At 36.7% G+C, this 15564-nt stretch overlaps 1 pseudogene; it reads right to left on the reverse strand.

The window, feature by feature from the left end:
* Positions 1–517: 517 nt before the first annotated feature.
* Positions 518–1069, reverse strand: LOC139436640 (ferritin light chain pseudogene; annotated as a pseudogene).
* Between the last annotated feature and the right edge of the window lie 14495 nt (positions 1070–15564).

Genomic DNA, 15564 nt, shown 5'->3' on the forward strand with positions numbered 1-15564 from the left:
TCATATAGCCTCTCCATCTTCAAACTAGCAATGGTACATCAAATCCTTATTTTGCCTGAATCTCTCTGACATCCCTTCTGCCTTCCTCTTCTGCTTTTAAGAAAACTTATGATTCTATTGGGCCCACCTGGATAATTGGCCCTCCCTACTTTAAGAGCAGGGTTTAATTATATTGACAAAGTTCAGTTTGCTACATGACATATTCACAGTCCTGGAGTTTATGGCATGAAGTCTTCTGGAGAGAGGTAATTCTACCAACCACAGTCACTGATCCATGGTGAGTTCATTTTTGTATGCAGTGCCAAATATAGATAGGATTTTTTTTTTCCTGAACAAAGTTTATTGTTTACATTTGGTTCAGAGCTTGTTGGAGGGATGCAAGGTTGCAGTTAAAAAGATACCTCCTGGCTGGAGGGAGGGGTTCAGCCAGAAGACTGGGTGTCAGAGGAATGCAAAGGGAACCCCCCAAAGGCCTCTGGGCTCCGGAGTCTCCTAGTCGTGCTTGAGGGTGAGCCTTTCAGTGGCAGTATCGCAGGCAATGAGGTTTACCCAAGGCGCTAAGATTATTGCTAATTGAAAACTTTTCCCAAAGAGATACTTGCCGGGCCAGCCTGTGTAGGTTAGTCAGGTGGTCGCCTATCTTCTTGATGAGTTTCACCTCCTTCTCTAGGAACTGTTTTGCCAGCAAGTCACAGAAATGAGGGTATGTGTTGGAAGAACCCAGGGCATATGGATTCGAAAAGCCCTGGTTCAGTTTCTTCTCCAGGACCAGAGCGGCTTCCATGGCATCCAAGGGTTTACCCCACTCCCCTCTGATGGCTTCCATGTCCTGGAAGAGTGCACAGCTGCTGCACTGGTTTTGCATCTTCAAGAGACACCTAACACCCTCCGGCTTCTCCTTCACCAACCTGTGGAAGAAGTGGTCCATGCCCTAAAGGGCAACATCATCCTGGTGGAAATAGTAGCCCAGAAAGAGGTAGGTGTAGGAGACCTATAGACGCAGGTTGACCAGGTGGTTAACAGAGGCCTTCACTTGGGTGGAATAATTCTGATGGATCTAGTTGCTCATGGTTGGTTGACAAAGAGGAGCTAACCATGAAAACCTTTGTTAGCTGGTCCAGGAAGCAGGGGATGGCCAAGAAGTTGGTTCTGGAAATTCCAACTGGAGAAGCAGTTGGAAAGTGGTCGATGCTGAGAGAAGGGGGAGATAATCCCCAAGCCTGTTCCATTCAAACACTGTTGAAGCAAGAGACTGATCCGTGGGACCACCGATAGCGCTGTCAAAATTCATTTTTTTAAAACCGTGGATATTCAATTGTTCCAGCACCATTTGTTGAAAAACCTATTTATCCTTTCTCCACTGAACTGCCTTTGCCTGTTTGTCAAAAATCAGTTGTCCAATTTGTTTGCGTCTATATCTCAGCTCTCTATTCTGTTCCATTAATCCATTTGTCTATTGCTATGCCAATATAACACTGTTTTGATTACTGTAGCATTATAATACGTCTTGAAATTTGGTAGGGTTAGCCCTCCAACTTTTCTTTTTCAAAGTTGTTTGAATATTTCAGGTCCTTTTAATATCCATATACATTTTAGAATCAACTTCTCAATTTCTGTAAAAGTAATGCTGGAATTTTGATAGGTATTGCATTGAATCTGTAGAAAATTTAGTGAGAATTGACATCTTAACTATACTGTGTTTTCCAACTGTTGACAAAATATATCTCCCCATTTATTTATATTTATTTCAGTTTTTTCCTCAGCAATGCTTTGTACTTTTCAGTGTACAGATATTTCACATATTGGGTCAGATTTATCCCTAAGTATATCATGGTTTTTTAAATGGCATTGTATATTAACTTCAGTTTAAGGTTGTTCATTACTAGTGTATATAATTACAATTTATTTTTATACATTATCTTGTATCCTGTAACCTTGCTAAACTTTCTTATTAGTTATAGTAACTTTTTTTATAGATTCCCTCAGATTTTCTACATACTCACTGATATTATCTTGAATAGTTTTCATTTCCAATCTGAATGCCATTTATTCCTTTTTCTTGCTTATTGCACTGACCAGAATCTCCTGTACAATGTTAAATATAAGAGGTGAGAGAGGACATCCTTGTCCTGTTCCTGATCTTAGTGGAATAGCACTAGGACTTTGACCATTTAGAATGATGTTAGTGGGAGGGCTTTCATAGATGTCTTCTCAGGTTGAGAAGTTCCCTTTTCTCCAGGCTTGCTGAGAGTAGTTTCTTTTGTTTTGTTTGTTTTGTTTGTTTTGTTTTTAACCAGGAATGGATATTGGATTTTGTCTAATGCTTTCACTGTGTCTGAGATGATCATGTGGTTTTCTTTTTTAGTTTGTTAATATGGTGAATTACATTGATTGATTTTCAAATGTTAAACCAACCCTGTTTTCCTGGGATAAACTTCATTTGCCATCATCTATTATTTTTCTTTCCTTTTCCTTTTCTTTTTACCAGGACCTTATTCATGGGAAGCAGGCACTCAAACTGCTGAGCTACCACTTGTTCCCCATCTATTATCTTTTATATACATATTGTTCGCTTTGATTTGCTGAAACTTGATTGAGAATATTGGCCTGTAAATTTCTTTTTTGTCATGTCCTTGTAGGCTTTTGGTGTCAGTGTTATATTGGCCTCAAAGAATTAATTGACAAGTATTCCCTCTGTTTTAACTTTTTTGAAAGAGTTTGTGTAGAACTGTTATTTTTTTCCAAAAAATGTTTGGAAGACTACACAGGTGAAGCCAGATAGGTCTGGAGTTTTCCTTGCGAGAAAGTTTTTAGCTACAAATTCAGTTTATTTAATAAAGCTGCTCAGGTATCTATTTCTTCTTGAATGAACTTTGGTAGTTTGTGCCTTTCAAGTAACTTATCCCTTTCAATGAAGTTGTATAATTTATAGGCATAAAGTTTTTAAATATTCCCTTATTATCCCTTTAATATCTGTAGATTTAGAGTCACCTTTCTCTTTCCTGATATTGGTAATTTGTGCCTTCTCTCCCTTTTTCCTGATCAGTCTGAATAGAGGTTTATCAATTTCATCAATTTTCTCAAAGAACTAGATTGTGCTTTCATTGATTTTATTATTTTTCTGTTTTTTAAAAGTTCATTAATTGTATCATTTCAGCTTTGACCTTCATAATTCTTTTTTGGGCTTCCTTTGGGTATGTGCTCTTCTATTTGTATTTGCATAAGTTCGAAGCCAAGTCATTGATTTGAGACCCTTCTTTTCTGAAACAGGTGTTTCTAAGTATTCCTGCAGCAGCCCACAAATTCTGATATGTTGTGCTTTAATTTTCATTTACTTCAAAATACTTTGTAATTTTCCATTTGATTTCGTTTTTGATTGGGTTATTTAGAAGTGCGTTATTTAGTTTCCAAATATTTAGTTTTCAGAGTTGTTCTATTGATTTCTCCTTTAATTCCACTGTTGATCAGAGAATATACCTTGACTGACTTGAATCTTTTTAAATTTGTTATGACACAGATTATGATCTATCTTGGTTAATGTTCCATGTGCTCATGATAAGAGTGTGGATTTTGCTGTCGGGTGAAGTATTCTATAAATGACAATTAAGTTATTTGATAGTGTTGCTCAAGTATACTATAACCATGCTGATATTCTGAACACTTGTTTTACCAGTTATTGAGGCAGGGTATTGACATCTCTGAACATAATTATTGGTTTGTCTATTTTCACTTTTAAGTCTATCAGTTTTTGCTTCATGTATTTTGCAGCTCTGGTATTAGGGGCATAAACAGATAGCATTATGACCTTTTGATTAATTTATCCCTTTATCACTATGCAGATATATTCTTTATCCTTGGTAATATTCTTTGCTCTGAAATCTACTTTGTCTGATATTAACATAACCATTAAAGTTTTCTTTTGACTAGTGCTTGCTTGGTGTACTTTTTTCTTTTTCTTGTACTTTTAAGGTATAGGTGTTTTTATACTTAAAATGTGTGTCTTGTAGGTAGCATATAGTTGAGTCTTGCTTTGTTTACCCAAACTGACAATCTGAGCATTTATATTTAATCTGATTATTGGTTTGGTTTGGTTAGATTCAAGTCTCTCACTTTGATACTTGTTTTCTATTTGTTTCATCTGTTTTTTCTTTTTCTGTCTTCTTTGGGGTTATTTTTATTATGATTCCATTTTATCTAGCCTTCCTAGGTATAATTCTTTGACATTTTATTATTGTGCTTGCTTTAGGGTTCATAGTATACATCTTTAACTTTTCTAGTGATATTATACTACTTATTTATATTATGAAAACCTCACCACAAGATACTTCCATTTCTCCCCTCCAAGCTTTTGTGCTATTGTTGCCACATATTTTCCTTCTTCATATGTTATAAACCTCACAATATATAGTTGTTATTTTTGCTAGAAGCAGTCAATTATCTTGTAATGAAATTTAAAGACTAAAAAATTATTCATATTTACCCAGATAGTCACTGTTCTGGTGCTCCTCATTCCTTTGAATACATCTAATATTCCATCTGATATCTTTGCCCTTTGGCCTGAAGGATTTTCTTAAACATTTCTTGTAGTATGGGTCTGCTGGTGATGTATTCTTTTAACTTTTGTTCATCTGAAAAAAAAGTTTTATTTCACCTTCCTGTTTAAAAGATATTTTTGTTGGGTAAAGAATTTTATGTTGACAGATTATTTTCCCCATTACTTAAAAAATGTTGGCAATACTTTAAAGATGTTTTCTTTTGAAATTTTTCTAATGAGAAATTTTATCTTTGTTCTTCTGTATGTAATGTGACTTTTTATCTCCCTCTGGCTACTTTTAAGATTTCTTTAAATTTTGAGAAATTTAATTTAATTAATGGTGTGCCCTCTTAGATATGTGGATTTATAAATTCAGTCAAATTTAGAAAATTTTTGGCCATTATTTCTACAAATATTTATTTCTGATCTTCTTCTATTCCTTCTCCTTCAGGGACTCTAATTGCATGTATGACCTCTTGAAGTTGCCCCACAATTGACGATGCTCTATTGATTTCACTCTTCTTTCTCATTGTGTCTTATTTTGTACAGTTTCAATCACTATCTAAGATCATGAATCTTCCTTCTGCAATTTCTAGTAGTTGTTTTGGAGTTTATATTATATTTATGTTATACATATATTATACATCTTTAACTTATTATACATATATTATACATCTTTAACTTATTACAGTCTATATCCAAGTGATATTATATTCCTTCACATATAGTATAAAAAACTTACCATACTATACTTCCATTTTCCCCTCCTAGAATTTATGTGATTCATTTTATAATTTGTTATAAACTCTATAATACAATGTTATTACTTTTGTTAAACAATTTTTTAAGAGATTTAAATAGTAACACAAATCTTATTACCCATGGAATTACTATTTCTGTTGCTCTTCATTCCTTTATGTAGATCTAGATTTCCCTCTGACTTAATTTTCCTTTGGCCTGAAGATGTCCTTTATCATTTTTCTATAGTACAGGTATGATAATGAATTCTTCCAGCTGTTGTGTATATGTTGAAAAGTCTTTATTTTGCCTTCATTATTGAAAGCTATTTCCACTGGATGTAGAATTCAAGGTTGACAGTTTTTGCTTTCAGTACTTTAAAAACATTGCTCCACCGTCTTCTTGTATATATTGTTTCCAGTGAGAAATCTGTTATTACCTTTGTTCCTCTGTATGTAAATTGTCTTTTCTCTGGCTGCTTTCAGATTTTTTCACCACCAGTTTTGAGTAATTTGATTACTAAATGCTTTTGTGTAGTTTTCTTTATGCTTCTTATGCTTGGGGTTCATTAAGCTTCTTGGGTCTGTGGCTTTATAGTTTGCAAAAAACTTGGAAATTTTCCAGCATTATTTCTTCAAATATTTTTTTCCAACCTCCTATTTTCTCCTCTCCTTCGAGAATTCCATTTATACATATGCTAGGCTGCTTGAAGTGACCCCACAGTTCACTGAAGCTTTTCAGATTTATTGGGGGGGTGTCTTTTTTCTCTGTTCAATTTGGACAGTTTCTATTCCCATTTTTCCAGTTAATTAATCCTTTCTTCTGTCAAGTCTTATCTGCCATTAATATCATCCAATAAATTTTTCATCTCAGACTTTGTAGTTTTCTAGAAGTTTGATTTAGGTCTTTTTAAATATCTTGCATGTTTCCCTACTTTTTGAACGTTTAGAATACAGTTGTAATAACTGTCTTAAGGGTCTTTTGCTAATTCCAATAGCTGTGTCACTTCTGGGTCAGTTTCACTTGATTGTTTTCTTCATTGTGAATTGTGTTTTCATTCTTTGCATTCCTGCTGACCTTTGTCTTGATACCAGACATGGTGGCTTTTACCTTGTTGGATGCTGGATATTTTTGTATTTCTGTGAAAATTCTTGAGCTTTATTAGGTTACTTGGAAAAAGTTTGAGCCTTTCCAGTCTTAATTTTATGACTCATTGTATCTAGAGTAGTATTCAGCCTAGACCTATTTCCTACACTGAGGCAAGGAATGCAGTGGCTTCTAGAAGCAGGCAACAGTTCTCAGTTTATAGGGGGCAAGAAAATGGGAACCTTGACCTACAACAAGAAGGAACTGAATTCTGCACACAACCCAAATGAGCAAGAAAGGGATTCTCCCCAGAGCCTCCAAAAAGGAATGCAGCCTCCCTGCACCTTGATTTTAGCCCAATGAATCCATACAGAACTTCTGACCTTCAGAACTATGATGTATTTGTGGTGTTTTAAACCACTCCGTTTGTGGCAATTTGCTATGGCTGCAATAAAAGACCACCACAGACCCTCATACAAATGTTAAGGAACAGTCAACAAATGGAGATTATGGCAAATCCCATTAGAAGGTGATCCTGATGTATGCAATCCCAGGTATAAATCATGCTCCCAGACCCTGATCACAGGGAGCAGGAGTATATTCCATATATCATATAGTCACAGTCTCCAAAGATTGGAATATGCATTCCTATATTATAGAGATTAACATTTGAAAAAATAAAATGTGGATTTCAGAATTGATGAAATGCTGTATTAGCTCCGGGGTCAAACCAATCCCTGATGAAGATAGAAAGAAGGATGACAAGAATGATTGGGAGATCACCCCATCCACCTGTCCCCACACTACTTTGCATCTGCTCTCCTTCCTCTACCTGCCGGAGCCCCCAGCACATTTTCACCCCCAGGGAATATGATAGGAACACTGCACCCATTGTGTGCATTAGATTTAATAACTTATTTACTTTCAACCTCTCAGAAAGATGGTCAAAATCAAGATCCCAGAGCCATGTCCAGCCTGTCTAGCATTGGTAACATTAACAGAAAATGTTCATGAACTAAACTGTAAGTGAAAATAATTGAAAAACTCCTTAGCTTTCTTAGAGTAAAGTAGCTATCCTTGAAGTTAGACATTTAAAATTTTGTTTTATCTACTTGTTTTTTTCAACTTTATATTATGGAAAATTCAAATGTATGTTAAAAAAGTAGAGAGAATATTACCCATCATCCAGCGTCAACAATTATCAACAACAGTCTAGTTTTCTCTATCTCCCCATAACTTGGTTTTTCCATGGAAATATTTTAAAGCAAATCTCAGCCATAGTGTCATTTCCCCTATAAATACTTGAATGTACATTTCCATCAGATGAAAATATCACTTTTTAAAAGAATTATTCCCATGGCACTATTATATCTACAAAATTAGTAATAATTTGAGATGGACCATTAAGCATGAGGCTACTAGGTAGTATTAGAAGAGAAAGGCTAGCAGTGACGGTTTCAGCTCTATGTTAGTTTCCTGTTGCTGCTGTAAGAAATTGCCACAAACATAGTAACTTAAAAACAATACATATTTATTTTCTCACAGTTCTGGAGGTCAGAAATCCTAAATCAGTCTCAGGGGACTCAAATCAAGGTATTGGCAGGCCTGTATTCCTTTTTTGGAGGTTTTAAGGGAGAATCTGTTTCTTTGCCTTTTCCAGTTTCTAGAGATTGCCACATTCTTTGGTTCCATCTTCAAAGCTATTTAAAAGCAACATTATGTCTCTCTGACCATATTTTCGTGGTTCCATCTCCCGGTCTGACTCTTTCTGTACTTTGTCCTCCACTTTTAAGGACCCTAGTGATTACAATGGACCCACTGGATAATCCAAGTTAATCTCCCTAATTCAAGGTCAGCTAATTAGCAATCTTAATTCCACCTGTAACCTTCATTCTGCTTTGCCATGTAACCTCACACAGTTATAGGTTCCAGGGATTAGGACATGATGGAAAGCTTTGAGGGAGTGCATTATTCTGCCTACCACAAGCCCCCTCCTCACTTGCTTATCCACAGGACTTAGGTCTACAGCTGGGGCAGAAACCTAGAGAAGGAAAAATAACAGGATTTGGAAAACCAGGAGAGAAGGAATTCACATTTTGTATAAGAAGTTTCAGGGAAAAGTCTTCCAGGATCCTTATCATGAGGAAAAGAGATATGAAATCCCCCTGAGAAAGGTGCAAGGAAGACGGAAAAATCCATTTGCATGATTTGCCAGCCTAAGTGGGCCCTCAATGGTGGGAAAAGTCACTGTGGCACATTTTTAATGGTAGGAATTTTGACTAGTGATGACAATGAGCATTTGGCTTATCTGGATGAAGTGGCTGGTGCTTGCTGCTGGTGTGCCTTCGTCCGGAAAGCACAGAGATGTCTGTCAGGGTATCTCTGCACCCCCTCTGTGAGTCAGTTTACAGAGGTCACACTGACTTATACCAATTCTGAACAAGAGCACAAGCCCAAGAAGAAATATTGTTGAACAAGGTGTTTTTTTCACTTCAGTTTCATATCGCCTCTTCTGAAACATTAGGAAGTGTCAAACCGAGTTTGTTCAGATTTATTACAGGATGCACAGAAAAAGGAAGAGCTAAAAAAATCACAGCAAAAACCACCTGTTGCTGTTTGGCTCACAACAGTCTCTGGGCATTGTTGATAGGCCTGAAGTGCTTTGTTCTTAGAACCAGGGTTTCCCTCCAAGCCTTCCTTGCTTTCAAGTGACTGATTGCCAGAAACTGCTGATATATACACATTCACACAGTCATAGACACTTGCTGCTTGTTTGCTAAAACCTCCTGATTTGGAGATTAATTTGGAAACCATTTTCAAATAAGACTTTTATGTTTCTAATTTATATTTTCTGTATTCTGAAATTGTATTAAAAACATACAGCCCTCATGTTTAGTTTCATTAAATAGCAGTTCTTTGCTTTGTATTTCTTCGTCTGTCACATATGTGTACGTGTGTGCATGTGTGCACTTCTATTGGCACATTTGGATAAAGGAACCAATCAAATGTTGTCCTACTTTAATGCTAAAGTGACTTTTCAAAAGTTGTTGAATTACATTATAGTAAATTTGAGCAAGATATGTGAGTGCAGGGCAAATTAGAGCAAGCAAAATATTGAAGCAGACTCATAACTACTTTATCTGAAGCTTGGTTTAAACAGAAAACTGTGGCTACCACCTGGATTGTGCTCCTTATATTTATTTGCTCGGCATCAAAAGAAAGACTAACCCAGCTTGTATCCTGCTCAGTCCATGTTCTCTGAGCTGCCAACCATCCAGGGGGCCCACATTTGAGAGCCAGCAGTTCCTCCTGGGGCCATGGGATCAGTGACCCTCTTGGAGGCTACATGGGCACTGCCTACCTCCACCCTAGAAGGGATTTCTCTTTCCAGGATTCCCTTCCAGAATGTTTTGAAAGGGAGAGAGACTGATGGGAAGAAAGTGAGTGGGAGTGGGCTCAAATGAGGTTTAACCTTCACAGTGTTGGTTTGACTTCATCAGGACCCTGTCCTCCAGTTTCAAACACCTCTCAGGATTTGTGACTGCTCCTGAATCTGGGACTTGAGAGAGATTGGGAAGCTGTAAACCTGCCCGCGGCTGTCATTCATTGCAAAACAAAAAGATTCACTCTCATTTTTTGAGGGGGGAGAGATGTTGGCAAAGTATAAAAGATCCTCTTTCCAGAAGGGAAAATAGAACGAAGGAGAGAGATCAGTTCATCTTTGAGGAAAACTTTAGGTCTGTAACAACAACAAACATCAATTGTGGCTGGTGGCCACAAGGCGGCTCAAGGAAATCCAGGCCACATTAAAATCCTGGGAATTTGAAATGGCGTTGTTTGTGGTGGCTTGCAGATTTCCATTGGTGATTTCTTTAAAGCCAGTCAAAGAATTATAATTAAAATTTAAAAATGGATCCAATTATTCCTGCCTCCTGTCTGAAAGGATATAGCTGGTAATGAGAATCACATGTCTAAACTTCAGCTCCTACCTCCAAGCAAGTTATCCCAAGAGAGAAATTCCTTCTTTTCAGCAAAGCTTCAATAAACCACGTTTCACTTTCCCCAAGCTGAATCCTGCCTCCTTAGCTACTGTCATTTTGCAGAGTTTTTAGAGTCCCCCTGGTGGAGCTCAGTCATATTAAAAGTTCTCATCTCTTCTTTCTTCTCTTTGTAAAGCACCTCAGGGTGATAAGACATACCTTTTTATTTTGAAGAGACAGAGATGGGAAGAGTAGGAAGGCTCAGTTCCAACCAGCCAAGAGGCGCCCTGTCAGAAACAACAGGCAGGGCATCATCTGGAAGGTGGTGGTGGTGGAATCCTGAGTTACCCAGCCTTTGCCACCTGGGATATTGTTAGGCTGTGGGAGGGAAGGAAGGAGGTAACTAGGTGACCCAGGATAGGCCAGTCTTGGGGAAAGTGTTCCCCCAGTGGGTCGGTGAGGCTCAGATAACGTGGTGGCTATTAGTGAGCCTTGAAAATGCAGAGCCTGCACTGGGACAGAATGCCATACAGGAAGGAGTTAATGGATTATGTAACAGTGCTGTTCTTATCATCCCTACAACTACTAATGACAGATTTGGTCTGTGTAGCACAGATCGATTTAAGCACAGCAGGGCATCCCAAACCCCATTTCCCCAACAAGCCATAGAGGCAAGAGCGGGTGCAGAGCCAGCCCCTGGTGCCCAGCTACCGTAAGCATCCATGTACAAGTCTTTGTGTGGACTTAGTCATTTGTATATCTTCTTTGGTGAAATAGCTATTGAAATCTTTTGCCCATTTTAAATTGTGTTATTTTGACTTAATATTGAGTTATGATTATTTTGGACACAAATTCTTCATCAGTCATAGATTTGCAAATATTTTCTCGCAGTCTGTGGTTTCTTCTTATTTTTTTAATGGTGTTTTTTAAAGAGTAGAAGCTTTAAATTTTGATGAAGTCCAATTTATCAATTGTTTCTTTTGGTATAATATATTGTGCTTTTGGCATCATATCTAAACTTTTTTTCCTAACCCAAAGTCACAAAGATTTTCTACTATGTTTTCTTCTAGAAGTTTTATACTTTTTGCTCTTATATTTAAGCCTGTGATCTATAAGGGTTAATTTTTATGTGAAATAAGGGTCTAAGTTCATGTTTCTCCATACGGATAGTCAATGTCCCAGAAACATTTTCAAAGATCAGCCATTCTCCACTGAACTATCTATCTTTATGCCAATACCATATTGTCTTTTTTTTTTTTTCAGGTATTGATGGCTGGGGATTGAACCTAGGATCTTGCAGGTATGAAGCAGGTGCTCAGCCACTAAACTATATCTGCTCCCCACTATATTGTCTTGATTACTATGGCTTTAAAGTAACTTTTGAAATCAGGTGTTTTTTTGAGACCCTCAACTATGTTCTTCTTTTTTAAAAATTATTTTGGTTATTCTAGATCTTTTATGTTTTCATATATATGAGAATATGGGAACACAGGTGATATTAATCTTATATCCTGTGACCTTGTCAAACTTTTTATTTGTGCTAGTAGTTAAATATATATATATTCCCTAAGATTTTCTTTGGGAATCATGCCATTTGTGAATGAAGACCGTTTTATTGTTCCTTTCCAATAATCCATTTAATTGGTTTTTCTTATTTCCTGGTACTGGTTAGAATCTCAAGTATTATGCTGAATAAGATAGGTGAAAGCAGATCTCCTTGCCAAGTTACTGAGTAAAGCATTCAAATTTTCACTATTAATCATGATTTAGCTGTTTCTTATAGATGCCCTTTATCAAATTAAGAAGGGTCCCTTCTCTTCCTAGTTTGCTGAGATGATGGTGTTTTTATGATGAATGAGTGTTGAATTTTGTCAAATCCTTTTTCTGCAGCTATAGAGATGATCCTGTGGTTATTGTCCCTCATTTTTATTAATATCATCTGTTACTGTTTTAGTTCCCTGGCTGCTAAAACAAATACCATGTGAGAGGTTGACTTAAACAATGGGAATTTACTGGCTCATGATTTTGAGGCTAGGAGAAGTCCAAAATCAAGGCTTCATCAAGGAAATGCTTTCTCCTACAAGAGTGTGGTGTTCTGGGGCTGGTTGCTGGCATTCTGGGATTGGCTGCTGGTGATCCTTGGCTATACATATGGTTGTCTCTCCTGACTTCTCTGGGTTCCATTGACTTCAGGCTTCTTCCTGTGGCTTTCCCTCCCTGTGTCTGAATTTCATCCAGCTTATAAAGGAGTCCAGTAATAGGAAGAAGACCCATTCTGACTGAATGGGGCCACACCTTAACTGAAGTAACCTCTTCAGAAGGTCCTACTTATAATGGGTTCACACATACAGGAATGGATTAAGATTAAGAACATCTTTTTCTATGGTCCATAGCTCCAAATCCTCACAGTCACATTCACTGAATTTTGGATGTTAAAACAACCTTGCATTCCTGGAATAAATCCCACTTGTCATGGTGTATAATCCTTTTTATCTATTGCTGGATTCAGTTAGCAATATTTTGTTAAGGACTTTGAGTCTGTGATCATGAATGATATTGGTCTGTAGTTTTCTCTTGTGATGTCTTTGACTGACTTTGGTATCAGAATAATACTATTCTCATATAATGAGTTGAAAAGGGTTCCCTCTTGCTCTATTTTCTGGAAGAGCTTATATAGGATTATTATTATTTATTTTTTAAACGTTTGATAGAATTCACTAGTGAAGTGATCCAGGCATGGCATTTTCTTTAAGAAAAGATTTTTTTTATTACTAAATCAATTTCTTTATTTGTTATAGGTCTATTTACATAGTCTCTTTCTTCTTGAGTCATTCGTGGCAATTTGTATCTTTCTAGGACTTTATCACTTTCTCCTAAATGTTCTAATTTATTATAGAGTTAATAATATTCTCATATAGTCCTTTTAATTTCTTTTGGGTTAGTAGTAATGTCCTGTCTGTAACTTTTTGGCTTCTCTCTTCTTTTCTTGATCAATCTAGCTAAAGGTTTATCAATTTTGTTTATCTTTTTGAAGAACAAACTTTAGGTTTTACTGATTTTTTTCTCCACTTCAATGTTTATTTCATTGATTTCTGTTCAAATCTTTTGTTTTCCTCCTTCTGTTTGCTTTGTGTTTGGTTTGCTCTTTGTTCTTTTTTTAACTATTTAAGGTGTAAGTTTAGTTCACTGATTTGAGGTATTTCTTCTTTTCTAATATGGGCATTAAAGGCTGTAAATTTTTCTCTAAGCAATGCTTTAATTACTTCCCTAAATTTTGACATGACATGTTTTCATTTTGACAAAGTTCAAAATATTTTCTAATTTCCCTTGGATTTCTTCTTTAACCAATGGGTTATTTAAAAATGTATTGTTTGATTTACAATATTTGATGATTTCTCATATTTCTTTCTGTAGTTGATTTCTAATTTAATTCATGATTGGTGGATGTATTTTGAATGACATGAATCTTTTAAAATTTATTAAGGCTTATTTTAAGGCCTAGTATATGGTCTGCCCTGGAAAATGTACCAAGTACTCTTGAAAGAATGTGTATTCTGATGTTTCTGAGTGTTTGTGGTTTGGAGCTGTATGTACTCCAGAAAAACATATTATTAAATTTGATCTATTCCTGTGTGTGTGATGGTGAACCTATTATAAGCAGGACCTTTTGATGCAGTTACATCAGTTAAGTGTAGCCTTCCTCAATCAGGATAGGTATTAATCCTATTACTGAAGCCCTTTATAAGCAGAATAAAATCCAGACACACAGAGAGATGCCACCATGTGCCTTGCCATGTGACAAACTAATGAACGAGGATTACTGGCAGTCAGCCTTAGAATATCACAGTCTTCAAGGAGAAATTATCACCTTGGTGATGCCTCAAAACCATGAGCTTTTCAAATTCCCATTGTTTAAGTCAAACTACTGCATGGTATTTGCTTAAGCAGTCAAGGAAACTAAAACAGTGTTGAGGAGTATTATGAAAAAATGTTTATTCTTGAAATGAAAAAAATGTATTCTGATATTATTGGATATTGATATTTTGGGTGTTCTTTCTTTCTTTATTTATTTCTCTCCCCTTCCCCCCCAGCCCCAGTTGTCTGTTCTCTGTGTCTGTTTGCTGTGTGTTCTTTGTCCACTTCTGTTGTTGTCAGCAGCACAGGAATCTGTGTTTCTTTTTGCTGTTTAATCTTGTGTGTCCAGCTCTCCATGTGGGCGGCACCATTCCTGGGCAGGCTGAATTTTCTTTTGCACTGGGCGGCTCTCTTTACGGGGCACACTCCTTGCATGTGGGGCTCCCCTATGCGGGGACACCCCTGCGTGGTACGGCATTCCTTGCGCGCATCAGCACTGTGCATGGGCCAGCTCCACACGGGCCAAGGAGGCCCGGGGTTTGAACCGCAGACCTCCCATGTGGTAGACGGACGCCCTAACCCCTGGGCCAAGTCCACTTCCCAGGTGTTCTTTAAATAACAGTTAAGTTGTGATTATATTAACCAAATCTTCTATATCCTTGCTGACTTCCTTTGGAGTTGTTTTATAAATTACTGAGAGTGGGGTTTTGAAATTGCCAACTATAATTGTTGAATTGTGTATTTATTCTTTCAATTCTCTTCATTTTTGCTTCAGGTATTCCTGGGTTCTATGTTCATTAGGTATATATACATTTATAATTGTTATATCTTCCTAATGCATTGACCCTTTTATCATTATGAAATATCCCTCTTTGCCTTTAGTAATATATCTTGTCTTAAAGTTCTCTCTTGTTTAATATTAATTTAGCCATTCCAGCTCCATTATGGTTACTGTTTCCATGGGATAGTTTTTTATCCTTTTATTTTCTACTGATTTGTGTTTTTGAATCTAAAAAGTGTCTCTTTTCGACCACAGTTTAGCTTTTTTTATCTACTCTGATAATCTCTGCCTTTTGAGTGGGGTATTATTCCTTTCACATTTAATGTAATTATTGACATGGTTGGATTTATGTCTGTTATTTCACTCCCCCCCCATATCTTCATGACTTTTCTCTTCCTCTAATCCTCCTTCACTCTCTTCTTTACTGTTAAACAATTTTATATAGCATTTTAAATTCTTATTTATTTATTTCTCTCCTCTTCTTCCCTCCCCCTCAGTTGTCTGTTCTCTGTGTCTATTTGCTATGTCTTCTTTGTCTGCTTCTGTTGTCAGCGGCACGGGAATCTGTGTTTCTTTTTGTTGCGTCATCT

The sequence above is a fragment of the Dasypus novemcinctus genome, chromosome 16 (genome assembly GCF_030445035.2).
Source record: "Dasypus novemcinctus isolate mDasNov1 chromosome 16, mDasNov1.1.hap2, whole genome shotgun sequence".
NCBI lineage: Eukaryota > Metazoa > Chordata > Mammalia > Cingulata > Dasypodidae > Dasypus > Dasypus novemcinctus.